This window comes from Triturus cristatus, chromosome 3_1, assembly GCF_964204655.1.
Source record: "Triturus cristatus chromosome 3_1, aTriCri1.1, whole genome shotgun sequence".
NCBI lineage: Eukaryota > Metazoa > Chordata > Amphibia > Caudata > Salamandridae > Triturus > Triturus cristatus.
Genome location: NC_140583.1, coordinates 375,663,809 through 375,670,109, shown reverse-complemented (window position 1 = coordinate 375,670,109; position 6,301 = coordinate 375,663,809). Strand labels below are relative to the sequence as shown.

Sequence of the window (6,301 nt, the reverse complement as noted above, 5' to 3'; positions counted from 1 at the left end):
GGGTTCTATTTATATACCTGGTGCCTCCTTTAAAGTAGGAGAATACTCTAGAGATTTCCCTTTGAAATTCTTGGAATTACCTGATCAATCTGCCCAGGCTCCAGCCTGACTACAGGTACAATGAGGTAATGTAAAGTCCTCTGTGTAAGGGCAGGGCACAGTTTATTGATTTGTAAATGTTTTGTGCCCAACTCCAATCCCCCCATCTGACCAGTGATGGCCTATCTAGGCACCTAATCCCTCTATTGTGTGGCTATTTGAGGGGAATATACAAAGTGTAACTGCCAACTACAACCAGTCATATGGCCCAGGAATGGGCTGCAGAAACAAAATACATAGGGTAGGAAAATGTTCTAAATTGTGCATTTTAAAACTTGTGACTTAAAATCTGACTTTACCATTAAATTGGATGTTTAATTACAATGTTTAAGACACCAGACATGAAGTTCTACTTGCTCCCAATCGGAATTTAGCACATTATTAAATATAACAAGGCAACCTAATGTTATGATGTGGGAGAGGGAAGCCTCACAGTAGCAAAAAACGAATTTTGGAGTTTTTCACTACCATGATATGTAAACTTACATGTGCATGCCCAACCTTTTATTTACAATGCACCCTGCCCTATGGGCTTCCTAGGACCTACCTTAAGGGTGCCTTATATGCAATCAAATTAGAGTTTAAGGTAGGGGTGGGCAGAAAACTACGCTCCGCCAGCATAGCAGATAAAGCCAGCCACCCCTGCTCACCGTCCTGGTCCCTGCTTCTGAAAGCAGCCAGGCTGGGGAGAGCCTCCCCGGACCCCGGTGGACACCCTTCCCCAGCACCGGACCCTCGGCTGCCTTGCAGGACGGGGGGCTCCCACACCCTGGGACACTGGGACGGAGCACAAGCCCCGGGACCGGGACCAGCTTCCGAACTCTAGCCAGGCAGGGGAGAGTCTCCCTGGGCCCCGGCGGAACCCCGGTCCCCAGCGCCCGGACCCTCGGCTGGAACCAAGGAGGGTTAAGCCCAGACCACGTCCCCTCCCTGACGGCCTGCCCGGGAGCCCATTTTTCTCGACTATTAAGCCCCCATATGGTGGGGGCTTACAGAAGTTTGGAGAAGGACAAAAGTTGGAGTTAGCCTGGCCACCAGCCCACAGGGCCATCTGGTCACCCAGCCCGCAGGACCACCTGGTCACCCGGCCCGCAGGGCCATCTGGTCACCCATCCCGTGGGACCATCTGGTCGCCTGGCCCCCAGGGCTATCTGGTCATGCAGCCAGGTGACCAGATGACCCGGGAAGACCCAGTGCCCGAATGGCCTGGGAGGGTGCCGTACCCAGCCGCCCTTGCAGTCCAGCAAGGGTGGCCAGGCGCTCCGAGGCAGCCGCTCGGGAGGCTCCTTCCCCCGGGGCTGCCGCTGCTCACCTCTCTGCTCGCCGTGCCCAGGAGCAGCTGGAAGGGGAGGCCCGGCTGCCCCAGGACATCTGGTCACCCTGCCGACCCTCAAGGGATGGTGGCCCCCATCCCCGCACCCTGGTGGGGCAGGGACAGGAGGGGGAGGCCCTTGTGCCGAAGGGCACGTGGTGGAGGCAGCCTCCTGCAGGCCCCCATTACCCCCTCCGCGTCCCTTCTGCCAGCCAGGCGGCAGAGGGACCCACCCTCGGGTCTGGTGGAGGAGGACGTCTGCGGGCGCCCATGCACAGAGAGACAAAGGCTTGGCTCAGAGGATGACTTTCAATAGATCGCAGTGAGGTAGCTGCTCTGCTACTTACGAAACCCTGACCCAGAATCAGGTTGGCTACGAATGATTTAGCACCAGGTGCCTCACGAACATGCTGTGCACTAAGGGCGATGGAGGCGGCCCCCTTCCGTCCACGCTCCGGTCCCCAAGCGAACGGCTCTACGCACCGGCCCCACAAGAGAGGCCGGCTATCCCAGGCCAACCGAGGATCCACGGCACTGCGGTATCATTACGGTTTAGGGGGGATTCTGACTTAGAGGTGTTCAGTCATAATCCCACAGATGGTAGCTTCGCCCCATTGGCTCCTCAGCCAAGCACATAACCAAATGTCTGAACCTGCGGTTCCTCTCGTACTGAGCAGGATTACAATTGCAACAGCACATTATCAGTAGGGTAAAACTAACCTGTCTCACGACGGTCTAAACCCAGCTCACGTTCCCTATTAGTGGGTGAACAATCCAACGCTTGGTGAATTCTGCTTCACAATGATAGGAAGAGCAGACATTGAAGGATCAAAAAGCGACATCGCTATGAACGCTTGGCCGCCACAAGCCAGTTATCCCTGTGGTAACTTTCCTGAAACCTCCTGCTTGAAAGCCAAAAAGTCAGAAGGATCGTGAGGCCACGCTTTCACGGTCTGTATTCATACTGAAAATCGAGATCAAGCGAGCTTTTGCCCTTCTGCTCAGCGGGAGGTTTCTGTCCTCCCTGAGCTTGCCTTAGGACACCTGCGTTATCGTGTGATATTATTTGAGATGAGTGGTTAAGGCAATGGATTGCTAATCCATTGTGCTATGCACGCGTGGGTTCGTATCCCATCCTCGTCGCCAAAAATCTGTAGTAATTGACTCAGGAACAGTTTGAGTTGGAGTAGATTTATTTGATAAAAACTACACAGCTCTTGAACTGCCAACCACCTTCCTCTTCAGCCAGTCTGCTAAGAACATACACATAACATTCCACTTGTGACATCAGTTGATGACATCACATACACATCCAGCTGACAGGAGATGAATGTTAAGAAGATTATCATTGAACATAGAATACAACATATCGTTTGACAGGTGTACCACCCCAGTCAAACTCCCCACCTGCCACTGTCCCCGGAGAGGGTCGCGCCCGGCGGGCGCCGGGCGCTTGGAGTCAGAAGCGAGAGCCCCACTGGGTTCGCCCCCCGCATCACCGGGTAAGTGAAAAAATTAGTAGTGGTATTTCACCGAGGGCCTCCCACTTATCCTACACCTCTCATGCCTCTTCACAGCGCCAGACTAGAGTCAAGCTCAACAGGGACTACTTTCCCTGCTGATTCTGCCAAGCCCGTTCCCTCGGCTGTGGTTTCGCTAGATAGTAGGTAGGGACAGTGGGAATCTCGTTCATCCATTCATGCGCATCACTAATTAGATGAAGAGGCATTTGGCTATCTGTTCCACCTCTCGGTGGCTCATTCTGGGTTATTATGCTGCCCATCAGCGTCAAATCGGGTTTGCTTCCAACAATACAACATTTGTTCGCTCCGGAGTACAGCCACACTTTAAGCTGTCCTCACTGGAACTGGGGTCACGTATAGGCCAGAGATAGTACACCCTGCAGTACTACTCCAACAATATAAAATTGTCAACGAACAGTCCTGATTTGCAGGACATCAATAATTAATGCAATAAGTAGTGACTATGTGTATGTAGTTATTTGAGACCTATTTTATTAAAGACATTTCAATAATCATGATGTACACATTTGTATCTAAATCATTATAATATAAGCACACAACTATGAAAATACACATCTATAAATTGCACATCTAGTTTGAAAATACATTTCTATAAACTTCACATCTATAAAATCCACATCTATACTGATTCTTGTGTCAACTATTAACTATTACGTGACTGTTGAACCACATGTAAATATTAGTGAATCTACATTTAGGCTAATACTTTTGTAAAAGTGACATGTGTGCTGTACAATAGAGTGCATCTCAGTGTTTGACCTGAAATGTATTTGTCCATGAATACTTGGCACATTTTTAGAGTGTCCATTAATGTAGTCAGGCAAACATTCTTCTTGAATGGGAATGACATTTGCAGACCAAGATCAGCCAGAGCAACATCATTACATTGAGGCCAAATACCCCGACATCCTACAATAAAGCCATGAAATTTTACAGTTTTACAGTTGGTAAGATCTTTGATTTGCTGTGATAGATCTTGATAGTATTTAACTTTACTCTCATACGCTAATTCAAGGGAATTCTGTGAGTTTTCATAACGAATTGAAACATCAACCACTATAGCAGTACCATTTTTGGTGAACACTACATCTGATTTTCTTAGTTCACCTTGACTATTTTTGACATGAGGTTCCCTGTATGTCATCCACCCACACCTTTTTGCTCTATCAATTAGCAATTCCAACACTTTGTTATGCCTATTCTTATGTCCTTGGTTTTAGGACATGCACCTGAAATATGTGAAATTGTTTCACACACATCTTTACAGTATCTACAAGTAGCAAATGCACAATTTCTTCCCCTAGTGATGGTTTCTCTAGTATACAGGACATTTGCTCTAAACATCAGTGCAGCTATGTATTGATTTTCTTTTGTTTTATTATGTTTGCTGATCCAAAAATTTGAGGTTGGATTACTTACTAAGTATTTTACACCATCACCTTGGACAGGGAGATTTTGCCCATTTCACAAATTCCTCTTTCCTCCAATCATATGTTGCTACCAAATTCAATTCATGACTCAGAAATCTACTGTCTAAAATGTTGAGTTTGTGTGTTTTAATGATGCTATCAATTTTTTCATTGATTACTTCTCCTACACACATGAATGAATGAGCTATGTACAGATCTGGAGCTTCCCTGAGATACAATAAGTTATTAACTTTGTTCAGACCAATTGTCGTACATAACTTTGGAATACTGAGGCCCCCAAAGGATCTTTTCGAATACAGGAGACCATCACATGTGTATGCAGGTAGGTGTAGAAAATGTTTGACATACTTTCTAATTGTTTGATCCAGAATGTTTAAAGTTTTCGCTTCTGTTCCTGTCATTTCCAGTTTAAATGACAGTTTAGGGATCAAGTATTGACAGAATATTTCTATTTTCTGTGTGGGCTTAAGTAGTAGATTGTCGAGTGTTTGAGCCCAATTAACAAGAACCTCATTAATTACGTTGTTGCTTGAATGGCCAGTGTGTGGATCAAAGTTCAGTCCGAGGTATCTCTCACTTTCGCCTGGATGGATGTTTTCAATGTTTTGTTTTTCAAATTGCCATGGTTTACAGTTGTTTACCAGGATCTTATCTTTATGGTGACTTATATAGAATCCATGTGTTTTTTTCACGTTAAGTTTTAATCCTGTTGTTTTACTGAATTTTTCAATGATTTTCAGATTTGTACTCATTCCTTCCCATGTGTTGCTGAGTACTGCGATGTCATCGGCAAAGGCCAGAGCGGTGATTTGCTTGATGAGATAATTGGAGCCGAATGTGAAGCCCTTGCGCCTTCTTTCTGAAGATCACAGATCAGAGGATCTATGGCAATATTGAACAGCAGTGGGGATAAAGAGTCACCTTGCTTAACTCCTGACTTCATTGTTATTTCTGGAGTTGCTTCATTGTTTTTTCCCTTGGAAAATGTTGTTGAGTCAGTGTATAAGTCTTTTATTATGTCTCTGATGCATGATGGAACTCTGTGTCTTTCAAGACTCTGTAGAATATGACCATGGCTGACAGAGTCAAAAGCTTTTGAGATGTCTATGAACACCACTGCCAACGAGCTTCTGTTCTTTTGTGCCCCTTTTATAATGTTTTGCAGAAGAGTCAGATTTTCGAGACAACCTCTCACCTTCATGAAGCCTTTTTGTCTCGTATTTATTTCAACGAAAAATGTGAACAACTTCATGAATGCCGTACCGATGGTAATTGGACGCCAATTACTTATCTTTTTGAGTTCGCTAATCTGTACATTCTTGGGTATTAATATTGACCGGTTCTTCTTAATATTGTCTGGTACTCTTCTCATCAATAACCAAGACGATAAGATTCTGGGTAGTAGTCTTGGTTGCCTGCTATGCACTTTATTTAAGTCATTCAGACCAATCTTATCAGGCCCCACTGCTTTCTTTAAATCTGATTCTTCAAAGGCTTTAGTTACTTCGAGCAGTGTAATTTCTTTACATAGACTTCCAATTTCCCATTCATCTGGTATCCGGTTAATTGGGATGAATTTGTGATTTTTCTTGTTTTCTTTTTCAATTATGCCTTTATTGTATTGGAAGATTTCATCAGCACTGATTTGACAGGTGGCATCTTCTGCCCCATCAGTGATTATCCTGGCAATTTTCTTTTTGTCTTTTAGGAACATTGTCTGGTATTCTTTGTAACTGTCCTTTGCTTTTGCATAGTTTTTCTTGTGTGTATTTTTGAGCCTTCCATTTTTCTTATTTTTCTTTGGTATCTTGTTTTGTACAGAGGCAGTCTGTTGCTCATCTTGAGCAGAGTTCATAGGTTCATTATCGGGTTCGCTCATTGGTTTGGTACGATTTGATGGTACAGGACTTATATCA

At 45.3% G+C, this 6,301-nt stretch overlaps 1 pseudogene; it reads right to left on the bottom strand.

Moving 5' to 3' along the window:
• Positions 1-1,693: 1,693 nt before the first annotated feature.
• The window catches only part of LOC146860294 (28S ribosomal RNA), an 8,527-nt pseudogene continuing 3,919 nt past the window's right edge, over positions 1,694-6,301 (bottom strand).